At 39.7% G+C, this 23,011-nt stretch overlaps 1 protein-coding gene across 2 annotated transcripts in view; it reads left to right on the forward strand.

Annotated features, from left to right (window-relative positions):
• The first annotated feature begins 595 nt into the window (after window positions 1–595).
• Window positions 596–23,011, forward strand: part of OSBPL8 (oxysterol binding protein like 8) — an 80,102-nt gene continuing 57,686 nt past the window's right edge. For both annotated transcript variants that reach the window (XM_033057770.2, XM_033057772.2), the window contains exon 1: window positions 596–680. The gene's annotated coding sequence lies outside the window, so the exon portion shown is untranslated. The remainder of the gene's footprint in view (window positions 681–23,011) is intronic.

Genomic DNA, 23,011 nt, shown 5'->3' on the forward strand with positions numbered 1-23,011 from the left:
AGTGCCATGGTCTAATTGACGTCGTGCTGCTGGGTCAGAGGTTGGACCCGATGATCTCAGAGGTCTTTTCCAACCTAATTGATTCTGCGACCTTCTTGAAGTCACATTTTGAGGTGATAGGAAAAAAAAAATAGAAAAACATCAATGTTATGATGTTCATCTGAGACCACGTCTTGCAGTTTTCCGGGCGTGCTTCAGACCGCGTTTTATTTCCACTGTTACTTCTCCGCTGCCTAAGTTATCCCGTGGCTCCGCGCTGGGTGATGCCACAGCGCTGCCGCGCCACTTCTGCCCGTGGCTCCCAGCGGCAGGGCTGTGGCCGCTCGAGACAGCGCGGGTTTGTCCCGGGACAGCGCGGATCGCTCCCGCGGCTCCGGGCCCGCTCCCGGCGCTGCGGCGGCTCCCGCTGCCCACGCGCGGCTCCGCGGGGCGGGGCCGCCTCCGCCCGCGCCTGCGCGCGCGCCTCCCGCCGCGGCGGATGAGCGGATCAGGCGGCGACCGGGCGGGGCCGCGGCGGCAGCAGCGGGAGCCGAGCGGCGGGAGCGCTCCGTGCCGGCGGGGCAGCGGAGCCCGCGCCTGCAGGGGACGGCCGGGCGGGGCAGGAGAGGGGTCCCGGCCGCCGCCGACCCGCACTGGCCGGGCGCCCCTCCGCGCCTCCCGCCGGACTGCTGCGGGCAGAGGTGAGGGCAGCGGCGGCTCCGGGGCACCGCCGCAGCGGACGGGAGGCGGGGGGCGTGTGCCGCGCCGCCGTGCGCGCCGCCTGCCCGCGGCTGCCGGGCGGGAGGGCGTTGCTGGGAGCCCCTGGTCTCCGGTAGCGCCGGGCCCGGTGGGTGTTGCTGGGTCCCGCGGGGAGGCTGAGCGGGCTGCGGCGGCTCGGGGCGGTGTCGGGCCGCCGGCACGCCCCGCGGAGCCGGGCACCGCGACCGGGGGCTCGGCAGCCACGGGCCGGCTGCGGGCGGTGCCCTGCGCGCACCCCGGGCCCGGCCGCCGCCGTTGGAAGCGGTCGCGTTAAATGCGGTTGGAGTGTAGCTCCGGTGAGTGCCGGTAACCTCCTTCCCCTCGCACCGGGAAAATAACCTTGCGCTGTAGCCGTGCCCCGGGGAGTGCAGCCTAGTTGCTGTCCCCAGTGCCGTGGCGCTGCCAGCCGCGCTGCTGCATCTCTCAGCAGGCCTTGCAAATGGCCCAATGCCGAAAGAGCCTGGACTCCGTGGGGTTTGGCTCAGCGCGCTCGGGGATCGCTCGGATGGGCTTCGCACGGCTGCTTGCAATAGTAGCGCTCTCAAACTGTGTTATTGCAGTGCGCCGGAGAACTCTCCTGAGAGACGGAAAGCCAGAAATTCGGTGTGTCACTGAAGTAGCTTCTAACATGTTTTGTTCTGCCACTGTCCAAAACAGAATTGTTGCGACTAAGATCAGGATACCTTTTAAAAAGAGTTGATTTTCATCTGGCAACTTTCATAACTTCAATCATTTCAACTTAAACATAGGAAATATAAATGTGTTTGATCTGTTGAGTGTTAATGCAATCAGAGCGCTGCTAATGCTTGTTAATTCTCAATCTCAGTTTTGAAGTTTTGGAAAGACAGGCGTTCGTTCTGAGCTGTTAGTGAGCGTAATGGGCAGTAACAAAGTGGAAGGAGCAGCGCTTCCCGTGGTCTTTGTCAGTTCTGTTGAGTGAGAGTTTAGAGTTGATACAGTTCTGCTTTTAAGTGATGCGGAAAATGTGAGAAGAACACAGTTGCATTGTTGGCTACCAAGTAACTGTAGAAAGGACTGGTGAATTTTTCCGTGTGCTGTTTTGTTTTAAAAGTCTCTGTAAATGTCAGAGGTAATTTGTTGTTTTAGCCAAGTGCTAGTTTTTAGTCAAAACTCCTGAGCTTTGAAGTAGCGTGTTTTGTGATTATGTAACTTTCCAAAACCTGGCCATAGAGCCCTCCTTTCCAGATGCTGATTTGATGTGTCTACTTCAGAATTGAAACTAGTTGTGGGGAAAAGAGATGTGTGATTGTGGTCACTTGTGGACCCCTTGGCTCCTCTTTTTTTATTTTTTTTTTTAATTTTATTTTTTTTTTAAAATTTTTTTTATTGTGGAGTTGTGAAGATCTTAGAATCCTTTAGCTTAAAAAAGACCCTAAAAATCCTGTTATAAGTAGACCAAATATTTTGAGGCTGATGTAGCTTAGACCTAGCAATACATAATCCTTTTTCTGGTTTTAACACGGGTCAGGGAAAGAACTCCTTTTAGACATACTGCTTTGTCAAATTAGTTTAAAAATTACTTTTTAGTAAAGGGCTATCTAGCTCATATCCCTGCTGCATGTGTAAACCCCCAGAGTACCTCAAACTCTGTTGTATAAATGCTTGTTGATGTTTGTTAGCTTTTACAACACAGGGAGGAATTTTCTGATGTTGCAGGAAACAATGTTGGAGTCATGCACTTTTTATGGGGAACTGAACTGGGACAGAAAGACTTCTGGGCTCCTGTGTTTTTAATAGTGCTTACTGCATTATCTCAGATTTTGCTTCAAAGAGAACTAAAATGCAAAAACGAAAGGAAAATAATTTAGGGGAAAGGGAAGTTTGTTGAAGATGGCTCATTTTTAGATTGCCTTTTCTTAAATTCTGTTGAAGTGATCAAGAATGGACTGAGGCGATGCAGCACTTACCCATTTTCTTTTGTCTGGTCTACTGTTACACTTTGAAATAAATGGTTGTGCAGCTCCCTAGTAAAGAAACTATGCAGACTTTGTATTCTGTGAAGTTGTGTTCCAGCCTCCTCTCTGTCCAGTAAATCTTGGCATAGAATACTCAGCCAAGTTTTAATGAACTGTGTCGAGTCAGTTATTAGGCTTTCATCTCTTCACTGATTGCTGTTTCACCACCTGCTTCCCCACTGCATTTCCCACAAATTCTGTTTCCTGAAGCATGCAGGAGAGTTTTTAAAGGCCCTTTTCTCCCTTCTCCCTTCCTGTGCTATGTAATTCCTGTTGCTTTAGGCTGTCTGTCAACTGACTTGTCCCTTAGTCTCTTGGTCTTCAGAATAGAAAATAAATTTGTTGGGGAATATACATATTGTCATATACTTAAAACTTCCTAATGGCCAGGCAATGTGGTTTGTTTTAGTTTTTAGTTTCTTTTTAATGAACATGCATCAAACTCTACATTGCTAAAATTTATGATTAAACACAGAAGAACATTTCTTTATTGTTCAACAAAACAGAGAATTGTGAAGGAAAACAGGAAAGATCTTCAGCGAAGCAATAATGATAGCTGTAGAAAACATCATAATCTTACTCTCAACAAGTGTGGGTTTTTCTCCAGTCTATGCAATGTAATTAAAGTAGCACAAACACAGAAGTTGGTGATCCTATTCTCTGAACTGTAATGTGAACATCTTGGTCAGGTAAATTGTGTTTCATAACAGACTATGGTGTTCATGAAGATCTTCTATGGCAGATGTACAGTTGGGAAGCAGAGGAGCAGTAGCAGAGAGCTTTTTAAGGGAGGTATTTGTATAGGCACTGTTTTCACAGGAAGAGTGAAACAGCGTGGTTCTTCGCCTTGGCTGTTTTGGTGAATTGGTGTGGAAGTTAAAAATGCTGCTTCTAAGTGTGAAATGATTCTTTAGATGGTTTCCGGAGTGAACTGCATTTACTTTTTAGCTTTCTTTTTTCCCCCTCTCAGTATTCTGATGTGGTCATGATGATGTTGAATTAGTTGATCTTTTCTGGTTTGTTAGACAGCAGTTACAATTATCTTCTATTAGAACAGGTGGTTGATAGTTCAGAAATAAATCTTGTTTAAGACAGAAGAAATGATGGGCACAGTCTTGGTCATTTGTTTTGTTTAAAAAAACCCCCAACCCAACAAAAAACGTGACAACAACGAAAAAATGGTTTTCCCAAAGCCTTTGACTCATTGTAAAGGACTCTCTGAATTTTGCCTGAGTGATTCCTTTTGCTGTTCTCTTGTCTTTTGGGCAAAGTTGATGTCCTCTGTGTTTAGCTTCAGCTGGTACATAGTTCCCTTCCTTCCCTCTGCTACGTGCACCTCTCCCACTAATACAGAGTGGAGAGTCATCCTCTGAGTTTAGAGCTGGAGCAATGTGAAGGGCTTTGTAAGGCTCTCTTGTTTCTCTTGAGACAAGTATGACTTGCACAAGTTTCCTAAGTGTTGGAAGGTCTAGTAATCAGAAATTAGAAAAAATGAGTTACTGACTTGGAAAAATACTTCATGGTATTGATAACTAGTAGAGGAGATATATTATTGCTGCCTTGTGGACTAATTTTTACCCTGGACTTAAAAAATCTGCATTGTTTATAAAGTATAAATTTATAAATTAGCTTGTGTTGAAGGAGATGGTTTCTCTGCCTAAGGAACTCCATCAGTTTAGATGCAGTAGAAGCATCTCTGTGTAGCTTTGTCTTAAAACATAAGCTTGTCCAGCTTGTGGGGTTTAGATGCAGTAGAAGCATCTCTGTCTGTGTAGCTTTGTCTTAAAACATATGCTTGTCCAGCTTGTGGGAACAGCAAATTGCATGTTTGTCTGGTGATTTGTCTCATTTTGGTAATTTCAGACCGTGGTGGAGCTTGATGTTGTGAGGACTGATGTTGGCTTTTGAAAGGAAGGCCTATATAGAGTGTTGAATTCTATAAATGTGGCAAGTGAAGTTTGGGAAACAGTGCTCATAATAGGCCACTGATTAGGAGCAGATATGTTAAAAGTGTTTTATTCAGAGTAACTGGTTCTGGATTGTACACAGTTGAAATCTGGAGCAGTATTTTGCTATATTTGTTATAAAACAGTGTTTAATCCCATCTGTACTCTACAAGAAGGAAATCTGTTGCAGATGTAACGTGTATAGTAGCATAAGAAGCTTCTTGAGAACAGCTAAAACTGTTTGACAGATGGTAGGAGGCATTTGGGAAGTAAGATTTTCACTTTGAGGAAATAGCTTGGACTTCTGGTGCTAGGAGAGGAATAAATAATCCTCATTTTCTTCACACTCTTAATTTTGGATGTGAGGTTTCATCTCAACTTGTTCCCTCAGTACAGGGTACAGCATTTACCATCCACTAAAAATGCTACATCTGTCTCTCAGGAAGTTCTTAAGGTTACAGAGACTTTGACACCATATGGGAATGTGTTTATCTGATCTTACTTTTTTTTTCTTTCTTTTTTTTTTTTTTTCTATTAACGATTCATTCATCCATTTGAAAGAGTTCTCGTTGCATCTAAGCTTGAGCTAGTTCATGTGCTATCTGTATGTTCAGCCGTTTTGCAGTGCATTAATCCTGTCACCCAGTGTTTGTGTTGCAGTACTACAGAAGCTGTTAATGTGACTATTCAGTTAAGATAAGAAAACCAGCATGTTTCCTTCCAGAGTTATCTTTTTCTTGCCTGCAAACAGAAACCATGGTATTTTGAAGGTTATTTTAAAAGACCAGTGAGTTTCTTTTGAATAGACTTGGTCTTGGAAGTGCAGGTGTAATACTGGTCATTTAAGTATGTGAAAAAAAAATTATCAGGGAAGCATGCGTGTTGTAGAGAGACTTTTTTTGGTTGACAGTTTTAGCTATTTAAGGAATTGCACATGAGAAAATAAGTGGGTTTTTTTAGAATTCGTGTTTAAAGCTGATATTAAGCAGCTGGTCTAGTAAACAGAGTTGGGTACTTAACTGCGGCTTGGATGTTATTTATCTGTTCCTAACTATTCCTAAGGCTTAATAAATTAAAGGATACTTTTTGCCTCTCATTCCACTCCAAAGTAATGAATAACACCCATGAACAGTTTACTTGACTCTTCAAGTAGCAGGAGCATCATTCCAAACCAGGCTTTGTCTCATGTACAGTAGGTCTTAGAAAACTACCTAAGAGGGCCATGTCTCAGTGATTGGCATATTTTTTCCTCACAAATGTTCTTTAGCTCTTGTATTTATTACAGATGATTTGGAGAGTTAAGGCAAACAATTTATTACTTATAACTGGATGGTAATACTTAAAAGGAGAGTCATATTGTTGAGACAAGATTTGTGAAAGTAAATTACAGATTTAGTTGGTGTCAAGTTCACAAATTATAAAAGATTCCTGGCTTTATTCTAAAGGTGAAATGTGATGTAGTAAGATTCGTGAAACACTTGGCCAGGTACACAGCAAATTCATTTGCTTGAAATTTCGTGTGAATTTTTTTTCTAATTACTTTTGAGACTTGTAATAAAAAGTATCCTTTATGGGCAAAGTCAATACTCTTTTTAGGTAAAATATGGGTGGTATTTGCTTCAATATTGCATTAATCTAATTTTTTAGTTAATATATTAACTATTTTATGGTCTTGCAATCTTTTCAGGTTTTAAAAATTATTGTGACAGTGCTGTAAATCTGTGAATAGATACTATTTAAATGGCACTGAATTGAGAAAACTTAGTTTTCTAAGTGTAGTAGAAAAGATCACTTGGTATGAGGATACATGGTGACAGATATAAGCTCGTTTCAGTACTAAATAGTGTATTTTTCTTTATTCTTGCATATTTAGTTCTGATATAAATAGCTGCTATGGGTCACTGTTTTTCTTTAAAGTAGGCCATATCATGGTTTGTTTCTGCAGGGCATGAGCATTCTGTAAGAGTGTATGACGAGTTAGGGAAAAATACTCTTCACAGTCACATGAAGCTTTCAGAATAAATCCCAGGTTTGCCACTCCCTGTGCAAGCTGTTCTTGCACTCGGAGGTGGCTGCCCGAGAGACCTGCGATGTGCATGGGACGGGTGCTGGGAGGAGCAGGGTAGGGTTTGTTCTTTGTGTGGTGGGATGCTGGTGCTGCCAGGAGAAGAGGAGCAGTTTATTCGCAGTGGTGGTTTTGGCACAGCTTGTGAACCTTTATGCTGCATTAGTCAAATATTGTTCTTTACTACAGAAAAGATAGCTAGGATATTGTTTAGGCATAAAGCAGTGGGTCTGCATAAACTGCAGTTCATTGTTTGTCAACTGTGGGACTCACATACAGCAACACCATACTGTACCAGGAGAGCAGGTTTCCTATTGTTCCTTGCTGGAGAGCTGGTCTGAGAGCAGGACTGAAACACACTGGAGTTTCAGTCTGAGACTCTAAATACATAACAAATACAAAACCACGTATTTAACGTGGCTGTAGAAGGTCACCAGTCTTTCCTTGCATAACTTTACCTTTGTCTAGTAAGAGCTCTGTTATAAGGCTTTTGATGTAATCAGAGTGATATTTCTTTCAGTACTTTTTCCAGTGGAAAGCAATCACAAGACCAAGTTTATTTGTGTCTCTGAACGGAACTGAGGCAGTTTAGATCTCCATTTAGAGCAGTGCAATTAATTACATATGCAAGGAAAATGTTTTGGTCTAAACAGATGTGTTATGGCAATGCATATAATGCAGTCTATGTTACTTGGGCCTGACTTTGAAGAGTGAACTTAACTTTTTGTTCTTCATCTCCACCCTCACATGTGCAGTATGGAAATGAGGCAGCTCATCTTGATGGAGGCATTTATTTGTTCTTGGGCACCTTACCATTGGTATATCTCCTGCTTTTTAGACAGGCACAGATAATCTTTGTGCTTCCTGTGTAGGAACATGTCAGTTGTGCTGACTCCTTGCCACCTACACCATGGCTGCTGCACATGAAACTGCATTTGTGTGCTGTACCAAACACTGGCTCCATAGAACTGGGAGCTAAATGAGATGTAAATGACAGAGGAGAGATGCTGGGTGGAGATGGCATGAACCCCTGGAACAGCTTTGCTTCAGGCCTTGGTCATTTTCAGGTGAAGAGTACCTGAGACCTCAACCAAGTGCTCTTTTTCTCCTAATAGGTAGATGTAAATTTAATTTTTTTGCTGGAAGTTGAATATTTTAATATGGCTAATGCTAGGTTTGTCATTTTTCCATGTCTTGGAAGCTGCTGTACTGCACTTTTTGGGGGTCTATTGGACACTCAAGATTACTGGACTTTTTTTATTGAGAAGACTGAGTATATATTTTAAGTACTTGAAACATGATGATTTTATTAATGCATAGTCTGTATTCCATAAATATGGACTAAAGTAGCCAAAGACATCAGGTTAGTACCTAAGGGAAGCGTTAACTGTGTTCTAGTATACCAGTTCTAGAAATAGAGGAGTGGTTCTCAGTTGAAACAATAACAAGATGAAAATGGCAAGACATGGAAGTGACACTTCTATTGCCACTAGGGAGCATTCTAAGGAGCTATTGCTCCTTTTAAAAGTAGTGTTTCAGTAATTATGAATGTGTTTAATCCAAGTCTAGAGGAAACAAATTTTGTCTAGATGCAGAGTTAAATACAGAAAAAGCTTAGAATTTATTTGTTGAAGATGGCAAATAAGAGCTAGTGTGATTGGGAGGGAAACTGCAAAGTAAAAGTTCTGTAGACTTGGGCCACAAATTGGCATCAACTCAGTGTCAGTTCATTGTTTCTAATAGCTTGTTCTCCTTCTGAACAATATTGGCACATGGAGATACTGTACATCAGCTAAACTTGGTTAATAGTCTGCACGGTAGACTGGACCACATGGAGGGAAAATTTGGCTTTGACTCATCTCAGTGGATTTGTTACATGTACCATGCAGCCACCACACGTTTATTCTGGGTATAGTACACCAGACAATATAATTTTGGAAAACATGTTAAATATTGTCTGTATGACTGTACAGCTGAGTAACTGGTTATGCTGCAGCAGAAGATAATGCAGGCATGCTCTCTTCTCTTAATGTTCATAATTCTTAATGCACTCTTTCCACTTTGGGAGACAAAAAGAGAGGTTCTGCAACAGGAGAAGTCATTTAGGTATTGTACTGGGGAGCCAAGGGACAAGGCCTACAAGGAGAAATTTCCATACCAATATTAGCTTTTAGACTTGCATATTTTCCAGCTCTCTAGATGGCTGATCATGAGTGATTCTCTGAATAAGAAATCTGCTGTTCTTCTCTTTCTGTTTCTTATGGGGGAACCTTGCAATGTTGTATTGGCTTCTGATTTTTATCCCTGATAATGTATTTTTCTAGTTCAAGCAATGTCACGAAAGTTATGGTAATGTGCAGGAGAGGGAAAGGAGGATTGAGGAATACTGTTAAATTCTTTCCTGAAGTAGCAGATAAGATTAATTTAGTGACTGAACATCTGGCCATCCTTTTTTGGCTGACTTAAAGTGGATGTCGTGCACTTTACTAATGGAGGAGTTTCTTTTGTGAGTGAAGACTACTTGCATCACTTTCCTAATTAATAACATCTGATTTGCCAATGTAGAGGTAGCCTTTTTGTTTCTCTTCTTTTTTTTTTTTTTTCTGTGTTAATAGGATGGTGAGGGCCTCCTTCTGTTAGCTTTATTGAGGAATAGACATCTGGGATTGCTGCTTTTTCTTGTGAGATCTATCCTGTCTACTTCGTTTGCAGTTCCAGCTACATTACCTGTTCCAATTTCACTGGATACTTACCATCTGTCTTCTGCCTTGGTCTCCTAAAAAACAACCATTAAAGTGCTGAAGGGAATTTTCTGTCTGATTTTTCTGTCTGATTTCTTGTAGCTCTAGGCACCATCTGACTAATTGTGGCTTTATCTAGTTTTTCAGGAGATCATAATTTTAGAAGAGGGCATGATGATACCCTTATATTCTCTCCAGATAGATCAGACACTGTGGAGGAATACTAGCTGGAGGAGGGTTTATTTTTTTCTTAAGTGGTATGCTTGGCCATGTAACTTAGAGGTGTGTGCAGTTTGGATGTGATACAGGGTCTGTGAAGTATCTGCTTTGCTGCAGGGACTTGCTAAACCTGTAGAATATGATTTGCATGTGTGCATGTATATATTTGCATAGGAAAGAGTGTCCTAGCAATAGATTAGAAGGAGATAACCTCCTGTAAACTGCGAGCTGGCAATTCTCAGTGCAGGGCTCCCAGCTAGGTCTTCTGCTTAACACAAGTCAGGGTAGCTGTGACCTGCAGTCCCTCATTTTATTTGCAGACTCCTTTAGAAAAAAAAGAAGTTTTTGGTGTGGGTAAGTAAAGCAACTTTCCTTATCTGTATGATGGAAATTGCAGACTTTGAAGGTATCTCTGCTTCAATTAGTGTCTTTAAAAAAAAAATCTAAACTGAATCTGCACAATACATTGCAGGTTACAATTCTAACACTAAGGGTCTTGGTTGCCTGTCTGTTATGATCTCTTGGAGGCTGGAAGATTTATGTTACAATACATATTTCCTCTGCTGAAATCACAATTCTATAATTTCTCATCAGTAATTAAAATGTGCTCTTTGTGCAGAGAAGCCAATAAGCCACCACTTGGATCTTATTTTGTACATAGATTTAAGGACCCCACACTAAACTACCTATAAAATTTACTGCTTGCTGTCTTTAAAAACTGTACCTTGATTCCAGCTTGCAAACAGGAATGTACTTAAACATTACAAACCTGTGCTGCCTTGAAAATGGGCAGGGTAAACCTTTGTGCAAGCAGATACATTAAAATACTTGGGGTAGAAAGTTGTCAGAGGAAAGCATGAACTTGAGGCCTGTGATACTGGCAAGCAGAGAGCGTTTCCTCTACAGAAATGAAATTTCCATCTATTTAAATAGGTCACAAATTACTGAGTGTAAACAGAATTAAAACAATTCTGAAATCATCAACAAGAATAAATGTTCCTCCTTCATGAAAAAAGTTCGTCTTTGATTAAAAAAAGAAGTCTGCAAAAACAAAGGAGCACTGAGCAGAAAGCTGATACGTTCTAATCAAAGTAGAATGCAGAACAGAGAGAAATGAGCTGTCCTGTAAAGTGAAGGAGAAACTGTCGAAAAATAAACCTGAGAGAGTGTGCAGATGGATCTGTACCATGTCAGCTACTTCAATTAAATATTAACTATACCCACTTACTGTCAGTGCTTCAAAGAACGCCGCTCAATATTCCTCTCCATGCACTAACGAGGATATTTTACTTTGAAGCTTAATAATCAGGTTTTTTTCAGTGTCATCGGCTCTGTTTGGCTGTCAGCTTGGAGCAGGGAAACATACTTTCTTCTTAAGAAAATTAAGAACTGGAAATGAGGTCTGAGAGGGCTTGGTTTTTGGTGGTTTTGCTTTGCTTTCCTTTTAAATTTGTAGAAGACCTCTGCTCTAGTCCCCGTCAGATCACATGTTACAGATTGTGCTACTTTGGTGTTCAGGGACACATCCTTGTTGAATTAAAACAAGCTTTTGTACTTTTCCCCTGTTTTTGGCTTATAAACAAAATCTGTCTTCAGCAGACTTAAGAAGCTTCCTTTTATATCTTATTGTTGATTTTTACCATCTTCCTAAACAGAACTCGAATTATGTCAAGAAGAAGATTAAGGATCTGATAGGTGGTGGTTATTTTTCAAGTGTAACAAATCGATGGCTACATGCTGTACCATTTATTGAGTTTAAATATTTATTTTTTGTTACTAATTGACCAGAAAAGAACTTCAATGCGCACATTTTTATTATTTATTTTATCAAATATTGAATTGCATTTCATCCTTCTTTATGAAATGAAGAAAACTGGCTTTTTTTGCTTATCTTAAGTCACTTTCCTCAGTGATTGATAGATTATTTTTGTAAATATAACCTACTTATGAACAGGACTTGTGTTATCTCTTAGTGTAAATATACTGAAATAATCTCCATCTTATTAATTGCCATATTAGCAGCATAGATGAAATTGAGGCATGAACAGAATAAGGCAAAAGTCAACATTGAGCTGTACTGTTTCAATTGCTGTATTCTGTGAATGCTTCAAAGTGTCACCTGTAGTCTTTCATTCAAAAAGAGAAGAAATTGTTTATCTTTACATCCTATATAAATTAAATATTTGCCAGTAGGAATCTCAGACAAATATGTTGCAGATGTAGCTTTGCCTGTCTTCCTGTATTTTCATTTTGTTCCCTTACATGGATTTATTTCTGAACTCTGTTCTTTAATTATTCTGGATAATGATTTGTGGACTCCTTCCTCTTATAAGAGGTACAAGAATTCATTATGCATCTGAAATATTTACCAGCATGATGTTTCTCATGCTGAGAACAGTTAAAAATCATATCTTCCTGTCTTCTTCTTTAGAACTTGCAACAGTCTATTATGCATCAGGCTCATGAAGATCCAGCAGAAAAATCGGATGCCTTAGTCTGCTTTTGGAAAAAGAAACCAGTAATTTTTCTGTAACAACTTGGTATTGCTGTGTACCAATGAGGTTTGGGCTTCTCAGACTGCTGGCTCTTCTGAGTTTTGGGTTTAATTTTAAACTTCAGGAAGCTATGGCTTGTTGCATTTTAAGAGAACATTGTTAAGGGTAATTTCATTGTGTATTGTTCTTAAGAACTGAAGACAATGAGTTTTAATTTGTTTTTCCTTTTAATTCTGTATGTGGAATATTGTCTGGCAGTTGACTTTCTGAGAATTTAATATGTGAAAAAGCATTTGTGCTGGCAGGCCAGAAAGAGGAAAGAGAAATTAGAGTGAGGGTGTTGATTTTAATGTATGATGTTCAAAAGTGATGGCTGAAACGTGTGTGGTATGGCAGGTAAATCTGAACTGTGATTCATTGTAGGCATTTTGTAGACATCTCTGTGGGTTTAAAAATATGCATTAGTTTCCAGTGTTAGCTAAGAATTTCACTGAAATGGTTTGGTTGGGGTTTTCTGACTGTTAGTTTCTTGTAAGTGATTAAAACAAACTGCTTGCTTAGCAGATATTTCCATCTTACAAATGCAGATTTTAAGAGGCTTGGGTTGTCTTTCTTGCCAAATGAGTAGCATCTGTTGTGATTCATTTGGCTTTAAGGTTTTGGGGAAATGTTATGGAAGCAAGCTCTTGGCTCATAGAATAGTTTTCTGAATATAGTTAAGTGCCTTCATAGAGATGGTGTTTGATTTTGCACCTCTGTCAACTTTTGGATGGAGGAAGAAAGGTTTATGAGGGGTTTTTGGTGGTGTGGTTTTTTTTGATTGGTTGGTTTTTTTTTGGTCAGGGAGCAGATGGTGTTTTAATGACTTGTAACTTGCTATAGCTGACCACCTGCAATCCGCACAGTGTGTTCTGCAGCAGGGCAGCCAAGACAGGGGAAATTGTGGAGGAGGAAAAAGTAATTGCTAAATGAATTTCGTGTGAAGTCTTAAAAAGGACCTGAGTGAAGGAAGGTGTGCATGTGTTATCAGGGTTTTACTTTTCTGTCTGAAAGAGCTCACTGAAGCCTCACTTCCTTCTCCAGTGTCAAGGGTCCCAAGAATTGAGTGGTGAGGGGGAAGAAAAGAAATGATGAGGTTTTTCTACCATTCACAGATCCAATAGGTACAATTTTCCAACTCCACTTGGCATCTCTTTTCTTCTTGTGACACAATGCTGCTGTTGCCATCAGTACTGAACAAAAGCCCACTTGAGCTCTGGCAGCCTTAGGTGACATCCTGTTGCAAGGTCACGTTTGCTTGAAATTTGTTCCGTGATTAAAAAAAAAACCATTTATCTCCATATTTGTCTTGCTGTAGTCCTCTTTTATGTGATGGTTTTGTGTAATTAGCTGTTTTGGTTCTAATTGTCTGACACTTCTCAACATCTTTTCTCCATCCTAGCTTTTTTCTAAGTCCATGAAGATTTTATCTTTATCCTCATGTACCTCACTCATTTTATTTCAGCATATGGTAGCATATTTGTTTTTTCTTCTTTGCTGCTGTCCTGCCTGTCTTAGCAATTCAGAAACCTAGCAGCATTCTTCTGTGTTTTTGTGCTTTGATTCACTTTCTCTAGAGAAAAATACAGGTGTTCACTGATGGAAACTTGCATGATGCATGAATATTTTGCAGTCGTGAAATTTTAAATATCTCTACTTGAGTCCCATGCATGACAGATTACTGCTTACCTTGCAAAGATCATGCTATTAGAACAGTCTGGGAGAAGCTGCAGTTCAGGTGCTTATGTCAACGTCTCCTCCCTCCTCAAACAAATTACTGCAAGCATGAGCTGTAAAGCAAAATTAGCAACACTCCTCTCCTCCCACTACTGAGTCCAGAGAGGTTGTTATCAGCATAAATTTATTTGCTCTGACCAGCACTTGTAGGAGCCCTACTGCTGATACTCTGGTGGAATGCAGTGGTATCAGTCTCTCCATTACAACCTTGGACTTTGTTTCCTGAGCTAATGAGGATGACATATTATTGTGTCTTGGCTTCTGCTCTTCTTTCATCACTGTTTCTGGTGTCTCATGCATCTTCTAGTTCCCAGCAAATGTTTTGCTGAGTAACAAAGAAAGTAATTTTGGTCTTCATCAGGCTGCCCTTCCATGTAAGGAACAGAAATGCTGGACTCCTATGAATTCTGATATGTGAGCATTACAAAGACAAGCTCGCATACTCAGTGTCCTGGGAGTTAGTGTTATGTACTTTGTTTGAGGCGCATAATGAGGCTGACAGCTAGGAGATAGATTTTATCTGGGGGGAGCAGTGAAATTGCTGTTGAGGTGGTTCCTAAAGCTACTGATTTGCTAGTGATGGAGTCATTTTTCTACCCATTATGAAATAATGTGATCCTGCCATCATGGTGGCATGGGATTTGCACAGCTTGGTCCTCAGTCTGCTTCTGGCACGTGCAGCAGAACACAGAGTTGTAGCAATAGGATATAGTGTACTTTGCTTTTGTCAACTCCTGCTAAAATTTTAGGAAGAGAGGGAATTGGAAGTCAAAGGAATATATATACTTGGATTCATGTTACTTATGTTTTCCAGGAGTGAGTAGTAGTTCATTCCTTTGAAGCTCGTGCCATGCATGCCATGATGTGAACAGTCAGCTTCCAGACAAAAGTGACTGCTTTTGGGGGGTTCTGCTTGTGAAGTGTGTTGCTGTCAGACTAGAACTATATTTTAGTGCAAAACTGAGATGTTTTCTGTGCAAGCAGTTATTTCCTGGAAGTGCCTCAATTTCAAGTAAAATGAAAGCCCAGGTGATCCAGATGTACACCTGTAGAACAGCACTTTCTAGTCAGAAATATGAGGTTACTATGGAAAAATTGATTTTTCTTTTGGTAATCTGAAATGAAATGTCTGAGTGTGCTCAAATCCCATACATGGGAACTATTTCTTGTGGATCTCTGTTTTAAGGATGATCTCACCTGTGGTAAACTTTAATGTTTTTGTTTGACTTGCATTGTGGTAAATTTCTTTAGTCACCTGAGGAGGTTCCTTTTCAAATTAAAGCAGTTCTTACTGTGTATGGTATGTTGTGTAAGTGCCTGAAGATTGTCGAAGCATCCTTACAGTGTATTTCCTGTATTGCAGTCCTTAGCCCCAGGTTAGGGCAGGAGGTGAGCTCTGTGAAATACTGCCATCTACAGCACTGTCAGGGATAACCCAACAGCATCGAGAGAACTCCTTGGAAGTTCAAGGCCTGAAATATGACATGAAGATGATTCTGATTTGCAACCACTTCATAATGAAGTTTCAAAATGAAGAGCCAGTTTAAGATTGTTGAAATACACGACCAGATGCCTGTTAAGCAGATATATTGTGTGTATTTAAAAATAAATTCTAAAAATGAGGAAGAACAAGTAATTAATGCCACTCTGAACTCCAATAGTGAATGAAGTTATGCTAAAATATAATACTGGAATATATCAGTGGAAAAAAGAAATTTGATGTTAAAACTGAATAGTAACTATAAAATGGTACTCATCAGCTCAGATTCACTAGAGAATCAGAAATCATTTTACCTGCTTTTCCTTCTGTTGAACAAGTAAGGTTATGAAAATAAATGTGATCATCACAGAGTCACATGCATCTAAATTTCATAGCAAGTAGGCATGGAGTTTTTTTTCATAAGAGGAAATATCTATCATGTTGGAAAGAAAAAGTTAGAAAAGTGAGAGTTCTATCTCCTTGTGCCTAAGTTGTTCTGCTAATTTCAAAATGGCAGACATAAAAAAGCAGGTTGGGTGACATAAATGATAAGTAAATTTCCTCATGAGTAGTCAATTTAAAAGGCAGAATGAATGAGAGAGAGAAAAGTTAAGCTTTTTGCAAACTATACTATACAATTAATATCTGTCGTTAAAGATATCATGAAAATGCAAAATCAAACTTCATAGCTCACCTAGATCATCTCTGTCTTTCTTCCCTGTGGCTACTTTTTTCTGTTAAACCTTCAATTTTGCCTTCATAAAACTGAAATGTTTCAGGATCTTCATGAACAATTGAAGAATTTTTCAGTTCTTGTTAAAATGGGATTTATGAATTACAAGTTTTACTAAAACAGCTAACAGATCCTTGAACGTGTCTGAGACAATTGTGCTATGCTTTTTTTTGAGTGCTGTTCTCCCATCCCAAAGTAGACAGACTGCTTAGCATTTTAATTGGTTTTCAAGATGAATTCAGGTTTAATGTTCAAGGCCAAAGACAGGGTTAGAAGGTTAATTATACTTATTAACATTTTGGGAACAGTCAATTCTCATTGTATGTGAAGTGTTGGCATAGTGCTTTTCTCATGGGGTGGAAATTGCTTATTGCTTCATGCTGTAGCTGGAATGTTTGTGTGCTCATCTTGGTTAGGTGGTTTTGATGGGTGTCTCAGTTACTTTACAGTTTGGTGCTTATAAATGGCTTTGAAATATCTAGCTGGCTATTCACTTTTAATCTGGATTTTATGAAGTTAATAGCACTTCTGGAGTTACAAGCCCTAATTTCATATTCCATGTCTGTTGCAGACGATTTGGATATGAAAAAACCAAAGTTTTGAATTTCACAGATGTTCTAGAAGCTGTCATGGGAGTGTAAAATGTGCCACTGTAATAAGAACTGCTGGCATATGGTATTTTTTCTCAGGTTGTGATCATCAGAAAGAGGACAGCTCATCCTTCTCTGAATTCTGTTGAGGGTTGCAAAATGAAGGAATGAAGTCCTTTCTCATGGGAAAGCTTACCAAATCTTTCTTCTGCCAAACTGGTTTTGAGATTAGAGGCTCTGCATGCTTGTTGCTGTCATTAAAATCAGTATTACACGGGCTTTCGCTTTACAGTTTCAGAACAGAAACCCTGAAATCAATACAATTTTACTTTCCTACATGTTCATTTATAAGATTTCTTGGACAAATCATAGTTTTTATAAGTTAAAGACTCTAGTTGTAACTACACTGTACCTGCTGAAGTTGAGTGATTTGTATCTGTGACAGCTGTTTTTGGATACTCAGTAAAGGATTGGAAGTGCAGGGCACGAGGTTCCTCCATCTGCCCGTTTTAGCATTGCACATGGTTGGAAGCATGTGCTGGCAATTGCTCTTACAGCTGCTCCTGTAGGGAGTCTAAATGGGAAAGCCTGCAGTGTTCTTCCTTCTGAAAGTGAGCGTCACAGATGGAACGTGCCCCAGGGACGCACTCTTCCTCTATGGGTAGGTTGGGACATACGTCTTTGTTCAGTTACAGCTTCTGAGCTATTGCTGCCTGGCTCCATTTACTTTGTGAAGCATGGAAATTAGCATTTCATTCTTTTCCTGCACCTTAGACTTGGAAATACACGTGTAAGCTGCCTTCAAGGGAATAAAACGTGTAACATTGTACATAGAGGTGTAGTTAACTGCTTTGGCAGAGATAGAGGGTATTGAATTGCATTATGCTAATATTATCTTGGTAGTTAAGCTTGTATTATCTTGGTATTGTGTGTGATTTTAAATATGAAACTAATGCTGTTAATAGATAATTCTTGTTGGTTTGGGGGACAGTATTGGAATACTGTAATGCTGTTAAAGGGAAGGTTTATTCCTTTCAAAAAAGAAATACATTCCCTCTTGGAATTATTCTTTCCCTTATCATTGTCAAAATAGCAATTTAATTTGTTTGAGCTTACAAGTATTGCATCCTTCCTTCTCAGCATTTGTGTCTGTCTTCTGCATTCCTGAACTATGTGATGGCTCTTGCCTCTTAACTACCTCCTTTAACTAGCTGATTATTGAGGGGCTGGATAAAGGTTGGTGGGGAAGCAGGATTCAAAAGTTCCTGTCACACAGTCCTATAGGATTGCACAGCTGAGAGGAATGTATCCATTTTAAATCAGGTGCTCAAGCTATCTGATGGCCCCATTAAACCATTTTGTGGGAAAGAGAATTCCCAGTACTTGAGCAGACTGGATGGAAGAGCAGGAGGAGGTTCCTTGTCCATCAAATATTCGTTGGCTTTGAACAGAATAATGTTTTGCCTAGGATATAATATTTTCTCTCTTTGTTTTCTTCTCTGAAGCATTTCAAAGAACTTCCAAGGAAATGTCAAGACCTTGTTTTCCTGTGCATGCTTACTGCCACTCCCTGGTTGTCAAAACAGAACCCTTTATCCCAACCATGGTACCTTCTTGACTGAAGCAGAAAAAACACTATCTACTATATTGGTCTCTGAAACAGAGCATTAAAAGTACCCTCATAATATATGGTTCTTGCTATGAAAAGTCTTAGTGTCTCCTTGCAGTACTGGGAGCAAAAAGCATTCTGCTCTTCTGAAATGGGATAGCTTTGGGAAGAAATATTTTTAATTTCTGTTCTTGAGGGCTGGCTTTGATCTGTGTAAGGCTTGATTTCTGTTTTCATCTCTGTCAAAAATAATTTTTATGTAAGTCGCTTGTTTGTTGCAAATAGGGTGAGCAGTGGCCTTACTTAGATTAGACAGATCTAGACCTGATTTCTGAGGGCTGTGAAGTGCAGGAAGGCTGTCACTTGCTGATCCTTGTAACTCATCCATAGCTGTTTGTTGTGGCAGGCCAGGTGCTTGTCATTGCCCAAAGAAATGTCATAGAGGAGCTTGTAATTTGTTAAACAGAAACGGGTAGGTAAACAAGAGGTTTATTGTTAGGTCACCAGCTAAGTCTGCAGTGCAATAATACTGTATCGTTCCTGTAGATCAGGCTATATTGTTTAAGTATTGTTGGTTCATCCTATTAAACTAAAAGCTATGCAAGATTGTTATAGCAGTTCCAAATCAAAGTTGATCAGCAGTTACTCAGTAGCTTCAGAAGACAAGCTTGGATATTTGGTGCTAAAAGCACTAGTTCTTGTTAAGCCTATATGAAGTCTATTTGTAATACTGTTCTCCCGTATTTAAAAAAAAACCCCACAGAACAGCAATGAAAAACCTCCCAAAAAACCTCCACATTTTCTTCCCTAGGATCCCCCCAAAATCCTCACAAACCATAAATAAACAAACAAACCAACCCTGCCGAAAAAACCTATGAAAGATCCTGAATCGTGATCATGTTGAACACCACTGTCATCTAAAAAGCAAAGTTGGGTTCACCAGCTCGTTTTACTTTAGAGTGAAAAAAACAAACTTGGCATAACCAATGGAAATCTAAATTAGACTTTCTAAAGCTTTTTAATAAACCATGATGTGTAAACCAGATACTATTGCTGCCTGTTTGAACCTGCTACTGCTTCAAGTTAGGATTTCTAGGGTTTTTCCTATTGCAGTAGGCTACTTTGACCTTTTGTTCTTAAATTTTTGTGCAGATATCCTGTATCTTAAACTTGTGTAAACTACCTTCTAGCTCTTGCCAAAAGAAATGGAAATGAAGGCCATTCATTATGTCATCAACCCTGTTTTAATATCACAAAGAGACACTGCTGCTAAAATAAGAAAATTAAATTGTACATGAGAATAAACATAAGGTTCCTGTCTGAAATATCCGCATTTAAACCTGCAGAAAGCCTGTTTTTTAGAAACCTCTCACACAACATAACTGTATTGCAGCCAACACAGCTCAACTGAAAACTTGTTTGTCTGTGTTAAGACTTGTTTCATATTTTTAATCTTGGAACTTGAATCAATTTTTTTATTTATTTCCATTTAGAGCAGTAGAAATGAGGATTGTAGTTACTCTCTTAACTGAGTTCCTCTGAAGTGTGTTCATGATGCTCATTATAGAGGTAATCTCAGCTCTTGCTTTGCTGAAACACTCACTGGGATACAGAAAAGTGGTTCTGTACTGGTAGATCTTTGGGACATCTGACACTTAGGGTGTCCTTTCAATAACTATGAAAATTTAAATGAGGCCCTAAGGTCTCTTTTATCCTTGAAAATAGGTTGCGCATTCTTTTCAGTTCTGAGAGGTGGCAAAATACATAGAGCAAAGGAAGGACTAAAAACCTATTACAATTGCCATTAGAAAATTGTTCTTTGCACTGGCTCAGTTTTGGAGGTATATTATTCATTTAATGGAAAGTCTTGTGGGTTCATTTAGGAAGTTGACTGCAGTAGGATCTGATGCAGCAGTGAACTGTCTGTGTGTTGGTGCCTATTTGTCCACACAAAATTGCTACAGCTTCTGAGATACAGAAACTATATGATAGTTTCAGCTTTTTTACTTTATTTGCAGTAGGTAAAAAGTACTCACCAAGTCACATACGGTTTGTCTAGCAGTTAATAATTCATTGATCTGTAATATTATGATTACTTGCAACAATTTATAAATACTCTCAGAATAGCTTTCTGAAACTTTATTTCTTGTGAAGTAGATTGCATTCTTGACCTGCAGGTGAGACTTAAAATATTTGTCTATGATCTTATTATAACTAAAATGTTTGGCTACATAATTTGATGTATTAGACTTTTAAGATCCTCTTACTGAGGTTTTTTCAGCGTGATGAATTAATTCTTATATTCTTAAAATGTTTTTCATAATCTTGTATTTTGTTTTGGAAAGTTCCATGCAGAAGAAATCCAGGTCTATTTGCTCTTTCAGGAGGGCAACTTCCATTCCATTTTGGCATCAGTATCAGAAGGATTTGTTCTGCCACCTATCCATCTTGTCTGTGGAAACATCTCTGCTGACTTATCTTACTTTTTCATTTCAGAAAAGCCTCTAACAACAACATTGCTTTTCCTTTTGTCTTGGCTTGATTCCCTTCATTTCCTGAAGCAGTTGGTGTTGGGGGAGTCTGTAGCTGTAAACACAGTCCATGCTTACCCAGGCTGTTATGGCTGGAATGGAGGTGAGTGAAGAGGTGTGCCTCAGCTGTTTGTTACCCCTGCTGTGCCAGGCCTGCAGAATTCTATGACCCAGCTCAGTTGACATTATACACATTTTGTGAGTGTCTGTTTAAAATAATTTGCAATAGTGGGGATTCCTCTTGACAGAGGAGGGTTAGGGAGCACCTGCACAGAGAGGTCCACAGGCAGTTCAGAAAAACGTCAGCCACAGTGAGGAAAGAGGTGGTAAGGACCAGGTGTGGAGGACTGGTAATCTCCTAATCCCTTCCAGCTGTCTCTAGCAGAGTGTGTCACACTGCCTCTACATACAGCTGCCAAAATGGGAGATGAGGAAGACAGAGTACCATGTGGGAGGCTATTATTAATAACTCTACAGCTGTGGAAGAAAATCACAGGGTAGAGTTCTGAAAGGAATATAGTTTGCAATGTCTCTAACCACGTAGTTTTAGTCCATCTTTTTTTCTTCAAAATCAAGATTGTCATTGGCCAATTTAACCTTGTTTAAGGTTGTGTATGCCACCCACTTAGTTATTTTGCTGGTTAGTACTGCAGCAAAGAAACAAAAAGAAGTATGTGAAAATAAAATGCTAGATTTGGTGTTGTAAGGTTGACTAAATCTTCTTGTCGTACTTCACAATGAAACAAACAAAAAATCATCAGAATATTTTATGAAGTTTCATAGGTTCTCTCTTAAATGAATAAAATCAATGGTTTATTACATCTCTTATTTTTATGCTCCAGAGTTAGACTGAGCCCTAGGTAATAATGGAGCATTATTTGTGAAGTTGAAGTGTATGATGCAGGTAACTAGATATAAAGATACTTTTGAGTGAAGAAATAGACATTTTTACCATTAGGACCAACAACTCTTTGAGTCATGGAACAGTCTTGCAGAATACTTATCATGAAGACTGGGTAGGATAAGTTTGGGAGCTTTGAAGCATATTTCATTGGCCAAAGGACTCCAGAACCCTAGGAACTCGAGCTTTTAGAGAGAATGTTGGATTTAGTACCTGTAGGTAACTCTTACCATATTTTCTGTACTCCTTCATTATTTTCAGGATGAGTTTTGTTTCTGGAACCCAGTTTGAGGTAGTAATTATTAAAGTTGCAGTGTCATTCAGAAGTTTTTATGTTTTCCTTAGCCTTCATTGCCATCTAACTCTCAAAAGATAGCAGAGGTATCTGGACTATGCCAGGTTTTTTCCAGATGAGAGATGTTTTCGAGTCCTGTTCTTAAACATTTCGACTTTCCTTGGTTTTTTTGGTGGTTTATTATTTGTTATTTTTTCCCTTCTGAAAATAGCAATACAGAAACAGAGGAAACAGCTTGCTCTGCGTGTGGACTGTTTATTCAGGAAATGAGAAGGCAGGTGATGAAACTCAGGATGGAAGGAAGTGTTTCATAAGGGTAGATTTGGTGGCTGATAGCATTAAGTGATCACAGTGTACTTGGGGAACTTGAGGCAGTTGTTGACTCTGTTGTGTTTATACTTGTTAGCAGACTTTTGAGCATTCAAACATTGCAATTCAGAGTTAATGTAACTATGCAGGTTGTCATCTATGACTTCCATGTAATCACTGCTTTTGTCAAGCGCTCCTGTTTGGACTGACTTCACAGTCGAAGAAATTGAACCTAGAGATTTACATAACTCTCAGATTTCTCCTCTGGAATTGCAGAATACAACCAGTTCCTAGTTCTTCTGAGTTCTTGTAAGATGCTTTGTCTGAGAGTTGAGAAAAAGTTATGGTTTCTTTGTTTACAACATATTTTGCTGATTTTTTTGACCCTGTTGCCCCTCCTCCGGTTTTACCAGTAACTCTGCTTCAGTTCCTGCTTTCTTGGAACTCAACAAACACGGGGTACTTGGCATGCAGTGGCACTGTGTCATGTGCAAGAAGCTGGCCTGATCTGTAGCTTGATAATGGAGTGTACTTGGTGTGCAGGCTTGTTAGCTGAGAAAGATGATCTGTGGCCTTGTGCTACAACCAGGAGGCTGCTCTTCCTCTG

This window comes from Catharus ustulatus, chromosome 4, assembly GCF_009819885.2.
Source record: "Catharus ustulatus isolate bCatUst1 chromosome 4, bCatUst1.pri.v2, whole genome shotgun sequence".
Taxonomy (NCBI): domain Eukaryota; kingdom Metazoa; phylum Chordata; class Aves; order Passeriformes; family Turdidae; genus Catharus; species Catharus ustulatus.